This window comes from Nothoprocta perdicaria, unplaced genomic scaffold (assembly GCF_003342845.1).
Source record: "Nothoprocta perdicaria isolate Ctin4 unplaced genomic scaffold, notPer1 scaffold_486, whole genome shotgun sequence".
Lineage (NCBI taxonomy): Eukaryota > Metazoa > Chordata > Aves > Tinamiformes > Tinamidae > Nothoprocta > Nothoprocta perdicaria.
In genome coordinates, this window is record NW_020455739.1 from 51,417 (window position 1) to 66,085 (window position 14,669).

At 53.5% G+C, this 14,669-nt stretch overlaps 1 protein-coding gene across 1 annotated transcript in view; it reads left to right on the forward strand.

Annotated features, from left to right (window-relative positions):
- The first annotated feature begins 2,203 nt into the window (after window positions 1-2,203).
- The window catches only part of R3HDM2 (R3H domain containing 2), a 33,482-nt gene continuing 21,016 nt past the window's right edge, over window positions 2,204-14,669 (forward strand). Inside the window, exon 1 of the mRNA XM_026047277.1 lies at window positions 2,204-2,253. The gene's annotated coding sequence lies outside the window, so the exon portion shown is untranslated. The remainder of the gene's footprint in view (window positions 2,254-14,669) is intronic.

A 14,669-nucleotide genomic window follows, 5' to 3' on the forward strand; every position in this document is an offset into this window, starting at 1 on the left:
CCGGGCGGCCCTGACCCCCCGCCCCCCGAGGCCGGCGGGAGCCCCCCGGTGAGTCGGTGCCCGGCGCCCCGGGGCAGGCGCCGCGGCGGGGAACGGGCCCCGCTCCCGGAGGACCCTCCGCGCGAGCCTTTCCTGCCTCCTCGGCGGTTCCCGCTGGAGCCTCCTGCGCGGACTGCAGCCCTTTCCCATCCTGGATCTGCCTTTGTTTTGAGCTGGGCGACCGAGCTGAGCCCAGGCCCGGACCTGGCTCTTCCCTGTCTTTCCCAGCTCCCTTCCGGGGGTGTCTGCCCCTCACCGGGCTGGCGGTAAGGCAGGGCAAAGGCAGGGCCGGCTCCTTAGGCTGGAGCTCGTCCCACGGGAATTGCCTCTTTCCTGGGGAGCAGCTGCCGCGGCTCTTGCTTAAACCAGGGAGAATTTGAGCTGCTCGGAAGGGCCCTCCTTTCCCCCTGGTGTCTCTACCTGCCCCAGCTGCAGCTGTGACCTTTCCAGTCCATCTTCATCCTGCCCACAGCTTTGCTCTGAGTTTCCTCTCGTTTCATTGTAGCCCGTGAACGTGCTCTTTTTTCCTGTGTTTTCCCCCGTTTGCCGCGTGGCCCCGGGTTGGGTGGCCGCTGTGTGGTGGAGAGGCTGCCTGAGCTGCTGCAGGGAGCTCCTTTACCCAGAGCACCCCAGAGACCCCGGCCCAGGCTCCCGGGCACTCTCTGCACACCCGTTCTGGACCTTGTCTTGAGCTTTAATTTGAATGCCAGGTTTATGCTTCTCTTCTTTCCAGCCCTTAAGCAGCGCTGCGTGCCCTGCAATAAGTGTTCTTTGTGAGACACCCCCAAAATCTGTGGCAAGGAGCTTGGATTTTTGCTCTTCATTCCAGAGCACTTTGATTTGTGACTTCTTGGGGCTTTGCAGTCCCCCATGTAAGTTCAGGGTGCCTGCTTGGGAAACTGTAAATGCTGACAGGCTTTCATGCCCCTTTGCCACCAGAGGGTGGGCTGAAGAACCGTGTTCCAAGGGAATTCCAAGCTTGGCAGAGCTTTGTGGCTCCTTCTGCAAGACTATGGAACAGCAGAGGTGCCCACACCTGCCAGCCCATTAGGAAAACAGAGGTAACGAAGAACGGGTGTCGTGGTGAAGAGCAGGGTGTAGGCCACGGGTGTCACACGTCATGGGTGTGCGCAAGGTGGGTTCTCCATCTCCCTGGGGACGAGGGGAGCGTGTTGTAGGACCTGCACCAAGCACGTGCCTGTGCGCGAGGCAGAACTCGGTGTCGTGGCTCACGCTCAATCTCCTGGTGCTCCTTTTGCTGCTGATACCACGCAGGGAAGTTTCACCCGCGGCTCGTCTCGGTTCGGTTTTCTGTCACCGGTACTTGCTGGGAATCTTGGCTCCTTTCTTGCCTTGACCTGTTCTCCAAATCCCTTTGGAAATTGGGACCTGGTGTTTCCCTCTGTCACCCTGAGCAGCTCCCATTCCTTGTGCTCCGTTCCCTTTCCGTTCTGCCCAATGTCCTACGTACAGCATGTTAAGTCTGACTGACAAAACCTCCGTGCCCTTCTCCTTGAATTCACGTTGGAAACGTTGTATTAAACCATATCAGGGATGCTCAAAGGAAACTTCCTTAAACTATGGCACTGCCATTCACTTATAGGTGATTTGCTGAAATACCTTTTTAGCCAGGGTTCTGCTACGGTCTCACTTCTCCACCCATCGCTCCTTGTGTTTGCAATGAGCTCTTAAATCCATATTGCTGATGACTTTTCTCCTCTTCGTTCCTGCTTCATGGGAAAGCAAGGACAAATTCCTTCCCCCTAGGAAACTTTGGAAGCTTATTCCAGTATGTGGGCATGTATATATTTGCAATTATAAGGTTTTTTTTTGCAATTATAAGGTTTTTTTTTTGTTTGTTTGTTTTCATGGGACAATCTAGATGCTGAGGAAAGACCTTAGACTGATTTTTCTTTTTCTCTGTCCACCAAGCTGGCACAGTGTGGTGTTTGATGGCAGCTTCACTGAATAGTAAACCATTACTCCAGACTCCAGGGATTGCACAAGTGAGGATGGATCAGACTCTCAACAGGTTGCTTGCAATCATGATGCTTTGCTGGAGACAGCCACCTCCTGGCTTTTGAGGAGCTGGATTAAGACTCCCAACTCAACTCATGCCAGTTGTGAAGGAGCAGCACCCCTTGGATATGGTCCGTGCTCTGAACTCTCCCACTGCTCACGAGTGGGGCCTGACTGGGGACTGGTGCCTCAGAGGTGAGTAGGATATGGAGCCGATTGACCCCTTAGTTATCAGGTGTTGCAGTTTTTGCTCAGTGCTTCCTGACAAACAGTGCGAGCTGCCTCTACAGCCTGAAAAGACAAAGCCTGGAGGGATGGGACACTACCAGGCAATGGTTCGTGGCCCTGTTTTCCTCCCCGGCTGCCTCTTAATATCCTTGTGTGCTCCGATCTTCCTAGGATCAAAGCTGAGCAGTTCTTTCGTGGTGTGAAGAGCAGCTAGTGCTGGACTTTCTGTTCAGACACACGCATTGCTCGCTGGTCAAGTGCTGCTTTAAGCTGCAGCCATCTGACCTGCGAGGGGCAGGATTCTAGGCTGGCAAATCCACACAACCGAGCGGAATCACAGGACTCGGTTGCCTTGGGTTTCTTGTTGCTGTGTATCCTCGTTGCTTGCTCTGGCCTGGGACGGTACCTGCAGTCTCCCGGGGTACCGCTTGTTGAGCTGGAGGAGGAAGATTCTTCCGAACTCCGGCCCTCTGGCTTGCCAGGACATAATGCATCGTGCGACGGCCTGTTGGATCCCACGAGCTCCTGCATTTCAAGTTATTTGTTAACTTGTGGTTGCCTCTCGCTGAGCTGCTAAGGAAGCTGCTCCGTCCACACGTTCATTTGGTGGCAGTGCTGCCAGGGGCCCTGGACACAGCACAGGGACTTAGGCGCTGTTCTTGTGTTAGACCCATTGGTTTTTTTCAGGCCCAATATTAGGCTGGGCCTCTCTCGGCAGCCTCTGTGCAGAACTGTGTTCTGTGCTGAGAGTTGAAGATAATCCCTTCTTGGGGCAAATTAGCATCTCTTCATCTTTCTGACTAGCTGCTGCGGCTCCCTACAGACACGCTGCTGGGTGAATATTCCAGAGTTGGTTGTTCTGGGCTCCAAATTTTGAGGTTTCTCTCAAAGAAACCTTTGAGAGGTGACTGAGAGCAGACCCAGGGCGTCAGGACTGCGCTGCTGTCCCATCTAGCAACGTGATGTTGCCCGCTTGCACAGCCCAGTGCTGCCTGTGGTAGTTCCGGCTTAGAATCATAGAATTCCAGAATCCTAAAGGTGGGAAGGGACCTTTGGAGACCATCCAGTGCAACCCCCTGCACACACAGGGTCACCTGGAGCAGGTGACACAGGCTGCGTCCCAGCGGGTTTGACGATCTCCAGAGAAGGAGACTCCACAGCCTCTCTGGGCAGCCTGTGCCCGGGCTCTGGCACCCTCACACTGTTAAGAAATCTTTCCTTAAGTTCCTGCAGGACTTTTGGGGCTTCAATTTGTGGCCGTTTCCTCTAGTTCTATCGGTGGCCACCCCTGAAAAGAGGCCATGTGACAAGTATGGGCTAAAGCTGGGAAATAAGGGTTAGAGGAACATGTCAGACATGCCCAAAGCTGCGTCGTAACTTATAAGTTACCTTATCAACTAACTAATGTCAGGTGCTTTGTCATCCCTGGAGTTCAACCCCTGCTACTTTGCCTGTCTTGTTTTATTTAAATAAAAGCTGACGGCAAACCAGCACCTGCTGTGGTAACACGAGTGCATATAGGAAGCCAGGTAAGTTGTGGACAACCGACCCAAACTACATAAAGCAACTTTATGGGAAACCGTCCCGCATGGACTAGAGATTTTGCCACAACTTGGAGCGCTCGAGTCTGGGAGAAGGGCAGGAGCTGTTCCAGAGATCTCAGCAGAGATTGAACCCCTTTGTGCTTCCCGTTCTATATGTGTAGAGTAGAAAACAGAAAATAGCAAATGCCCTTCACCTGCTCTAGAACCCCAGCAAGAAGATCTTGTCCAATAGGTTGACTTGTTTAATTTCAGCCATCGTCATAAAACAGGGCATCACCGGGCTTGCTGGAGGAACCATTAGTGTGAGGGTGAGTCTGTGGGAGAGGCATCATCTCTGAGACTGACTGAGTGGAAACGGGGCTCCCCCGGGGCCGCTCTGCAACCCCCAAAGCGGTCCTTTTGGGAGGTGATAGGGAAGGAGGAGTAAAACATGAATGGCCGCAGTCTCCCTGTGTGCAAGTGCCATGTGCTCCCAGGGTCCCTGGAAAAGCCGGCGTTTACTAATCTTCCTTGGCTTTTCATTCATTTTAGGCTAATTTCTTTCCTGTCGCTAATTCGCCGGGTGCAGTTTGCCAGCGAGAGCAGAGGACTCCTCGCTCCAATTCATCTTTTGCTGGGAGTGAGCAGTGAATTTAATGAAATACTTGATCTCTGCTGAACTTCCAAGCCCTGTTAGCCACCGGAGTCTAACATATGCCTTGGTCGGAGTCTTCCTTTCTTTAATGCCTCTTGGAAGTGGCTGCAGCTGGTGGTGCATTTGAAAGCCTTGAAGAAAGAGAAGGAGGTGGCAGTGCTGCTGACTGCTCCTGTGTCTGTGACAAGGGAAGGGGACACGGCGCTCGCGTCCTAACGCTGCTTCAACAGGTAGTTGAGTTGGCTTTGTTTTCTAAAGCTGCTTCCCGCTTATATAAATACTAGTTCTGATAATAACCCATTGAGCTCCTGCTTTCTTTCACCTCAGCCTTCTTGAGGAGCAGCAGTTGTCCGGGGAGAGGAGGTGACGGTGACGCTTGGTTTGACGGGGGGACGTTTGTAGTGGGGAAATGAGGGCTTGAGAAAAGCCAGGGGACCTTCAGTTCTCTGAATGAACCATTATTGGAGCTTCCTGGTGCCACACATGCCGGAGAGGCTGATTTTTGTCTTTCTGGTATCATTTTACGTGGCCATTGCTGTCTTTAAAGTGTAAATTGGGTCCAGGACCCTCAATGTCACTGCTCCTTGCTTGGGTGCTGCTTGTTCTAATGGGCTCCTAGATGGGTGCAACATCTCACCACGTCTTTACCTCGCAGCCCAAATAACCCCCAGGGAAACCTCATGCTCTCCAGGCATGAGAACAGAATGAGAACGTTTTCCTTCACACTTCTTCACGTTTTCCAAACTGAATTGCAGGGAAGGACCAGCTGGAATTAATGGCATCTCTTAAGTTCCTCTAGTAAGAGGTTTTGCTTTACGTCCCTGTGTTTATTCAGGGACCCCAGCTCTAAGGACCAATTACTAATTTCAATTCTGTGGAAAACTAGGAGACTTCTTAGCACTTCTTTGGGTGCCTTGGCTGTTGCATACAGTGTATTTGACTTGTTCAGCACACAGAAACACTGGTGACAGAGCTGCTGCCATTCTGTTTTGTCCCGTAATTTCATACTTATTTTTCTTTAAAAAAGCATCCTAAACTGTTTTTTTCTCCACCATCTTTGGTATTTTTGTAGAAATCCAGCCGACTCCAGCTCATGAAGAATCTAGCAATTTGGATCATTAGCACTAGATCCATTGATAATCTAGAGTATATCCTGGTTTTTTTCTTTGTAAATGACTGCTTTAGGATCACTCAGAAATTAGCTGCCTGGCAACATAAAAGCACAGATATTAAAATGAATCGCAAGCCTTTCAACTATTTTTATTACCCTGCTAAATTTAGCCCAAGTGGAGCAGTAGCAGAACAGAATCTCGGGGGGATTTGAATGAAAGGCAAGGCAGATCGGACCCGGTCTCTCAAGCAGCAGAGAACGGAGGTAGCCTCAAATAAGTCTTGCGTTTGGTGCCTCAGTGGTTTTATTAAATGCAAGCTCAACCCAAAAGCAGAGCCGTGTGGCTGCTCTTGGTGCAAAAAGAGGCAAAAAAGGCTCTCGTCAAGAGCCTCTTTTCAGGTGAGCTGTTGAGTTGACCCAATGTGATTTCCTCGTCCTGCGTCATTGTGTGTGACAAGAACTTTGCAGCTGGGGCCTTTCCACCTTCCCCTGTCCATGTCCCGGAGCTGCCTGGCTCTGGATATGGATGTGGAGCCCTGATCCTGCGGGATCTTTGAGCAATCCCCATGGCAAGCTCAACAGAGGAGTTTTGCTCCATCTCTTGGAGCATCCTCTTGATTTCTAAGTCCTGGTCAACTCAGGAGAAGAGCCCTGACCTCCTCCTCTATGCTAGCAAAGGCGACTTGTGCTTCTGCAGAGCATCCTTTGGGACCGAAGGTGGGTCCCAAAGGGAAGGGCTGATAGTTGCCAGCCTGTCTCCGGGCGCTGGGATTCCCTGCCTCGGTGTCGTCAAGCGGCTGCCTGCAGATTTATGGCTTGGATAAAGCCCAGGTCCATGACGTGCTGGCAGCAGGCGCGGGTTTGTGTGCTGCAGGCTGAGTCACTGCTGCCTCCCAGCGCATTGCTCCGAAGACGGTGTGTGGGCAGATGCAGCCTCCTCTTCATGCAGGTCCTTTCTGTGTATATATGGCTTTTTTTTTCCCCTTCTTTAATGAATTTTCAAATTTTCCATATTGCTTTGGCATCTTCTTTGAGCAACTAACTTCTCTTGAGCTGAGTTTAGGCACGAGAGCTGCTTTATGGTGGCAAAAGTTCTCAGTGCATCTTGGAAGCTGAGGTCTTAGGGGAAGCCTTGGGCATCTGCTCCCCTATCCCCAGCCCTACAGAAATGGGTGGTTTGGGGTTAATTGTTCTGTTCTGATCATTCGGAGAAAGGGAACAGCACGGATGAGATACAGGATGCAAATGTATATGCAATGTATGTCTAATATGTGCAAATCCGTTGAACTTAGGGTGCATTTCGGGTGCTTGTCGACTTTTTCCATGTTGAAATGTACAAAAAAATTAGAAATTTGGAGGCGTTGGGGAGGTTCTTTCTTCTCATACACACACTTCAAACAACACGGAATTCCCTGTGCCAGGACAGTGACCAGCATCTATCCAACCTCTCTTCTTTAATACTGTAGAGCAACATTACGTGCTGCCCAGAAATAGCAACCGTATCATATATGTATGACATGATACATATCCCCCCCCCGCCGTGGATGATTCCCAGGAATGTTCTGCTCGGCTCGCAAGCTTAACGTATTCCAGCTTTACCATCAGCCCTGGCCACCGTGTGACCCTGCCTTGGAGAAATACGTAATTATCATGAAAAACTCCACGTTTGGTCGATGCAAGGCTGCAAAATACAGTGCTCTTTCCTCAATTCCCTTCCTCAGTTCCCTTCCTCAATTTGAGTTGTCTTCAACTCAAATTGAGGGCAAAAAGCGTCACTTTGCTTCAAGATTTTTGCATAAACCAAAGGAACCGCTCGTTGAGATAGGGGTTTCCTGCACCCAGGCATCCAAATGTGTGGTTTGGACTCCCTTCTAGTGACATTTTAACTTTTTTCCCCTTTTTTCCTCACCCCGCCCCCCACTTCAGTGTTTTAGAGGGGAATATTCAGAGGGAAGAAAATATTTGAGGCAGCTTCTTTTACCTGCAGTTTTTGAATTACCTGCTCTGGGTTGTACCCTGGTATTTCCTGCATCCAAAAGTATTGGGTTTTATTTTATTATTATTACTGACACTTTCCTGTCATAGAAATATTTGGAAAAATCGATATCCTTCCCTAGGAGGAAGCAGTCAGAAATTGGTGCCTTCTTCAGGTTTTTTTTTTTTTTTTGCGTTTAACGGAACCAGATGGCTGCTTCCCTTCCACCCCCAAGGATTTTCACATATCCCGCAAAATATGTGGGAAAAAGTGGTGGGATCTGGAGCGAAGCTGCGCTCGGCGCCCGGTGCATTGCAGAGAATGGATCGTAAGTGGGCGCCGCAGCGGGCGTCACAAGGCATGAATGGGAGCGTCTGCGTTGAAAATACTTGGATTTTGGGGCAAACGGTTGAATAGGCCAAAGCCTCTGCTATTCCTCTTAAAAATATCACTTGCTTTAGCTGCATCACAGAGGGAAATAGAGGGAAATGGTCCCACAGGGGCCAAGCTGTGGGAGAAGCCCTTCGGGCAAAGCCCCACGAGTGCAATAGTCAGGAAACAGCAATAGCGATTGTTCTGTTTTGCTGATAACATTGCTCTTTTTCAGCAGTCCCGGGCTGGGGTCGCTCATCCGCAGGCGTCCGCCGCGCGCGCTGTTTTTAATCGCCGCGGCGCCCGCGATTGCGGCATTTCTCTCCCTGAATTATTGATCAGGCTCCGGAGCGGGATGGGCCGACGCAGGGGGGTTAGGAGCCCCCTGCCCATGATGATCCCGGATCCTGCAGCGCCAGGGCCCCTTGGGCCTGCTCATCAGGAGCACGGATTTAATTTTCACTCCTCTTGCAAGAGGGGAGAAAACGGCAATTTAGCGAATCTGAAGCCTCCTCCTATGCAGACCGCTCATCCGGGGAGGTAGCAGCACAGCCCTTCAAGGGAGCCGGTGGGCAGAGCGCTCTTAATTTTCCTAAATAAAACTAGTCCCTTCCCCTCTCTTTGGTTTGATGCCGCTCGGCGCTTGTTTTTCTCCCCCTGGACCTTCCTTTTTTTCGCTTCACGTTTGCGGGTGGGTCCGGCTCCTCCGCGCGCAGTGGCAACGGAGCCGGGAAGGATCTCGCTGGGAGACAGGGCTGCTCCGGCATTCCCTGCTTGGAGAGGGCTCCCAGGGAGGGTCTACGTGCAGATTTTGCAGCCCAGGTTCACAGTATGGAGCTTCTTTCCGTTCTGGTTTAAAGACAGTGGTAAAAATGACAATGGGTTTAAGCAGAAAGCCCCGAGTTGCCTCTGTTTCATTGCTTGCTTCGTGTGTGCTGCCCATGGGGCTGCTTTGAAGGCTGGAAGGCCTGGGAGAGGAAGAGGAGCATCCCAAGCTCCCTCCTTTTAAAGTACTGATCTCGCTCCCGGAGCGGAGGGCGTCAGCAACTGGCCTTAAGGACACGAGGCAAAATCCCGCAGGGCAGAGGTGCTCCCAGGCAGAGCTGAGCGCTCCTAACCCGGGACAGAGCCCGCGCCCCGTCACGGCGCGTCCTGGTGCCCGGGGGCTCTGCGGAGGCCCCGCGGCTCGCAGTACAGCCCTGTGCCCAGCGGGAGCGAGGCGGGATACAGGGAAGCTGGAGCCCCGCGGAAAGCTCTTGGGAATCTCGGAGGAGGTGGGTTCCGAGCCCGGCCGGCGGCCCCGCTGTCGCCCGGGCTGCCCTGTGCGGCTGGGAGCAGCCGCTGCCTTGAGGAGCCCGCGCTGCAGCTGGGCCTGGCACAGCAGCCCGCTCCGGGGCAAAGCACGAGGAGCTGCAGCCCTCCTTAGGGCCATTTGCGTTGCTTGTTTCCCTGCTTAAGCACTTGAAAACGAGAGAAAATTAGTGGGTTGAAATGGAGCCGTTAAAAGCACCGACTCCTTGGATACAGCTCTGAGATTGCTAGCGGGGAAATGAGGATGCCCATAGTCTTCCTCGGCGTTTTTAAGGCATTCTGCAGGGTGCCGAGTCCTCTCGGAAGAGGTTTGTTCCCGGATCCCGCCGCTTTTCCCGGCAGCCCAAGGCTGCTGTGTCTTTAAAGGCCTCCGCGGAGGCTCCGTTGGAGGCTCTGAATGAGAGCAGCGAGGGGGGGTGCACGTGGCTATTGGCAGAGCTGCCTGTGACATCCCCGGATCGGCTCCGCTCCGGAGCGGCGGTGCCGGCAGCTGCAGCCAGCGCCTCCGGAGCGGCGCGGAGCCCTCCGAGCAGCCACATTCCCCTGCAGAATTCCCCCCGAGCCGCTTGCGGCAATGAAGTCGCTGCTGAAATCAGCCAAGAGGTGACCTCTTGCGAGTGCAGGACCACCAGGGTGAGTTTATGCTTAACGTGAAGCCTGCAGTTATTTTAAGCTTTAGAAGGCTTGACCAGAGGCTTTTCTTTTCCTCACCCCGCACCCGTATCGTGCAAATAGAGTCTAGGTGTAAATGCGAGCATTTTGGGGATAGGGATGTCACGCCGTTCGTCTCCGGTAAGTGATGGGGTTTCTACTTCTTAATAGGGTGACTCTTAAAACCGATTCTCCTCTGCAGCGCGTGCATGGTGCCGTGGTCGCGTTCGGGGCTTGAGCTGAGCTTTCCCCTTCGTTTCTGTCCCTGGAAATGCATCTGCAGGAAGCAGGGGAATCCCTGAGATGACACTCTATCCGTGTCATTAAGGAGTTCCCCGCGCCGGGCTTGCAGGAGCTCCTTGCATCTTCGCTCGGGTCAGTTTGCAAAGAGAAAGCAGCCCCTGCCCCTCTGCAAGGTTGTAATTTAAAGGATTTGCTGGTTTGAAGCCGGCTAGTTGCTGGCAAATCTTGATGAGGTAGCTGGCCTCGTGCCATGTGAAATTTTCTATTTCATATGCAATGAATGCATATGAATGCAATGCAATTTTCTGTTGCTTATGCAATTTAGTGTTCTGCAGGACCATTGTGTTCACAGCTATTTTAACCCCTTCTTTCATTATTTTAACCCCCTTACTGCACTGGATTTGGGTTTAGTGGAAGCTGGGCTGCCGATAACCTTTACTTTTCCCTACGTGTTCCAGCCTTACCTAAAACACAAGGCAGTGGAAATGATGCTGCTGTCCTTGGAAATTTAGTGCTGGGATCTGATTTCTTGGGCTTTGTGCACTAGGCAGTGCTACAGGGTCTTCATCCAAGTGTGCTAGACCTGTTTGCTGTCCCTTAATGTCTTTAAAGCGCTTATCACCTGTGGCTTCAGGAGGTCCAAACAGTAATAGCATCTGCTGCGATGGATGGTGAACGTTTCAGCAGGTGAAGGCTGAGTTTATTTTGCAGAAAACAGAGAGTCAGGTGGGTAAGAGCTACCCTCTCCCAGCATGGCAATAAGCAGGAGCGTCAGCTTAAAAATGGGAAGGGGGAAATGCTGTAGGTAGCAACGCTCCCAGGCAGCTTTTCTTAATGTCATTTGTGCTTCGGCTTGGGCTTGGCACGGGCCTGGCACACGAGAGGCGCCACGAGCTATTTCTGCTCCGGAGCCTCTTTCCAGGTGGGATATTCTGGAATGGATTAGTTCAAGCGTAGGGAATTCTGCCCAGGATTATCTGGGAGGACGAGGGTTTGTGGCTGGAGATGCTCCCACCAGGTTTTCCCCCTTGGACAGGGAAGGTTTGATAGAAACTCTGGTCCAGTCTCTTGCTGCAGGTGATAATTTCTCGCTAGCTTTTCAGGAAAGCCCTGTGGCGGTGGACAGCCCTCCGGAATTGTTGCTGGGAAACAGCTCTGACGTCGCTGGAGCGATTCCCAAGGCTCGGGATGAGCCGGCAGCGCCAGGGAAAGGAGGGTGGCCAGGGCCCGCCAAGGGAGCCCCCTTCCCTGCCCGTCCTTCCTGAGGACCGGCCCACAGATACCTATAACGCTGCGTTTGGGACTGAATTAAAGCTTTTCCTTCTCAGGAGCTCTTTGTATAGGTGACTTTTTAACTATTTTTAACTCTTTCTTAACTATTAGCTAGCTTTTTTTTTTTCTCCCCCAGATTTTGTAATCAAAAGGATGACTTAGGACCAAGCAACTATTAAAACCTAATCAAAAATGGTTTTTGGCGTGGTATAGGCTGAGTTCTTGGCAAATGAGCAGAGTTTGTGTTCCTGCAGTGCAGTTTCTTCCCTCAGTGTTGTTCCATGGGGCATGGGTGATGCCAGGTCGCGTGCCTAGGCTAGCAGGATGGGCCGAACACGCTGGAATATCCTCTGATAATCGTAGTCCTGCTTGATCTGATAGTCTCTCCTGTCCCAAAGCTCTGAGTTCTGAATGGAGCTTATCCCTTTAGCTACCGTGAAAGCCAGGCAGCAACTGAAGTTGTGCAGAAGGAGCAACGTGGCAGGTAGGGGCCCAAAGCAAAGGCCAGTGCTGAGTGCGAACAGGCTGCTGGATCTCAGCACAACCACATGGAAACCTGCAGAATCCCCAGCCCGGTGACCCCGTGCAACAAGTAGGTGGTTGAACACGTTCCAGGCACAACAACAATGTCTTGGTTCCTTTCCTCACAGAGAAAAACCACTCATCTTCCACCCCTAGAAGGATTTCTGCCTTCATGTGCCGCCCAAGCGCCTTGCAAGGGCTGAGGAAGTTTCAGTCTTAGCCCCTTGGGGCTGGTCTTCACATCCAGCACGAGGGCCTCGTCCTCGTGTTGGGGGCGAAAAGAAAAGCAGCTGTGACTTGAGTTAAGGTGCCTTTTATGTCAGCGTTTGGAGCGGTGGATATCGAGCGGTGGAGCCTCCTCCTTCTCTGGGCCTCACCTCTGCTGGCTGCTCCCTTCACATCAGCCTCGTGTTTCCATTACCTTTCTGTTTGTCTTCTGCTGAAATGCTAATTTTCAGGGCAAACCACTCCAGCGCGTCCAGGAAAGACGTGTGGCTTTGGGAGCGAGCGGCAGGCTGCCCGCCGAAGCCTGGGCCGGATCCCGGGGCTCCCGCGCTGCGGCCGGCGGCCGAGCTGCGCTCCGGGTTGCTCTCGGGAACCAGGAGCCCTGGAAAAGGCCTCGGAATTGGAAGCTTGGGAGGCAAATTGGAACGCGGGAGGAGGGGACCGTGCCCTGGGGGCCTGCTCAGAGGTTGCCGTGACGGCCTCCTTTGCGGCCGGCCTCAGGGAGGCCCTGGTGCTGCAGTGGGTGTCACGTCCTGGTATTCCAAGGCGCTGGATTCTGCTCTGGAGTCTGTGCTCCGGGGGGAAACCCTCAGCTGCATCCAGGTAGAAGGGGCAGGTTAATAAAATTGGACTTATTCGAAGAATAAAGGCAAAACGCGGCCCCGTTCTTGCGGGTGGGCTCCAGAGCAGCAGGGCCACCACAGCCAGGCTCTTGGCTGCAGAAACATGAAGGAGAAGCTGAGGTGGGCTCTCAGCTGGGGTTTAAGCCCATTTAAGCGGCAGATTCCAACCCGCCTTGGAATTATTTGGGACATGTTGGAAACCTGCAGCTAACTTAGCTTCCCACCTTGCCTGCGTTTCCTGTCCCCCTTGTTCAGCCGAGGTTATTCTCCCTGCTTTCCACCTGAAGCCAAACCCTTCCATCTGCATCATAATTCCACCTCTTGATGTCATGTGGGGGTGGAGATGAAGATGTAAGGCAGTGACTAAGCGCTGGGGGCCTCTATGCGGTGCAGTCAGATACGTCTGGCCTTTATTTATTTTATTTTTTTCCAATCGGAACTGTTAAGGAATTGCAAAATTAAACCTCTACCTTCAACTGGTAATAAAAGAGTGGAGAAAATCCTGGCGAGGTGGTTTCGTTGGCTGAGACCTGGGCAGCTCGTGATGGTTCCAAGTGCATTTCAGGGCATTCCCCTTGAATGAGGGGCTCCTTCCAGCCAGGGCTGTTCCCTGGGATAGGCAGCTGAAAGGAGAGTGTCCCAGAGGTTCTCGGGGTGCCTGTTTTCAAGGAACAGCCCCTGGATTTCTGCAGGGTGCTGGTGGCACCCAGCTGAGCTGCGTTTTGCAGCCTAGGTTGAGCTTAGGAGGGAGATGTTCACGGCCTTAGAGGTCCTCCTAGCAAAGCCGCTTATTGCAGCCTCTTGCTGCATCCGGCAGGGACGTTTAAATACAGCAAAAGCTTGGCTAAAAGCAGAAAACCCTGAGGGTCCCTCCGTGCAGAGGGAGCCCAACCTGAGGCGTCTCGAGCGCGTTAGTCCGTGGGACCGAGGAGCCTCCAACGGCCCCGCGTTGCAGCACCCCCTCTCCTGCCGCCCCCGCTCCTTCCTGTGAGAAACCGGGCGGCCGAGTCCCGCCGAAGCGTGCGGCCGATGGAGCCTGTTGCCATGGAGCCGCCGTTCCCATTCGTGCCGCCGGAGCCCAATGAGGAAGGCGGCGGCGGGAGCGTCCGGCTCGCGGGGGCCCTGGCGCGGGGACACGCCATGGCGGCGCGGAGGCCGGGCGGAAGGAGGCCCCGCGTCGCCCTTTGCCTCCCCTCTGCCTCGACTGGGGGGTCGTCCTGGGTCCCATTGCAGCGACGTTTCCGTGTGCTGGGCCGGCCCTTGCTGCCCGTGTTCGGAACCAGTTTGAGCCCTCAGTGCTCTATACTGGGCCCAGTTCGGTTTGGGCCTCCTCAGGGGCTTATTCCTGAGCCCTCCGAGTGCTTTGAGTCTTTGTGGGGCTGGATGCTCTTCCAAGCACCCACTTCTGTGTCCCGTAACCAGCCTGAGGCTGGAGGAGCCTCCTCCCTGGCCCGTGGCCGGGCCCGGGGGTCTGCTCGGCCCGTGGAAGCGCCGCGTCCCGCTGGAGCGGGGCCGCGTTGCCGGGTGGCCGCGATGGCCGCCGGGTGAAGCTCGGCTCTGCGTAGCCTGTCACACAGCACGAAGCTGTCCCGGGGCTCCTGGGCTGGGCTCTCGGAGAGCAAAATTAGGGAATGCTGCCCCAGTCCCCTTGGCTTGGTCGTTAGGTCACCCAGGGATGGCACAGGAGGCTCCTGTCTGTCCGGATCTGCTGCAGGATCCGTCTGTGTATGATATGATAGGTGTGATATGTAATATTGCAATGATATCTAACTGGATCCCAGCCACCCCTTCCTGCCCCTGGGCAAAGGGTCCTGAACTGCCCCGTTTGCTCTCCCGGCCTCCAAACCCCGCTCCAAACAGGGCCTCAACTGCCCCGTTTGCTCTGCCAGCCTCCAAACCC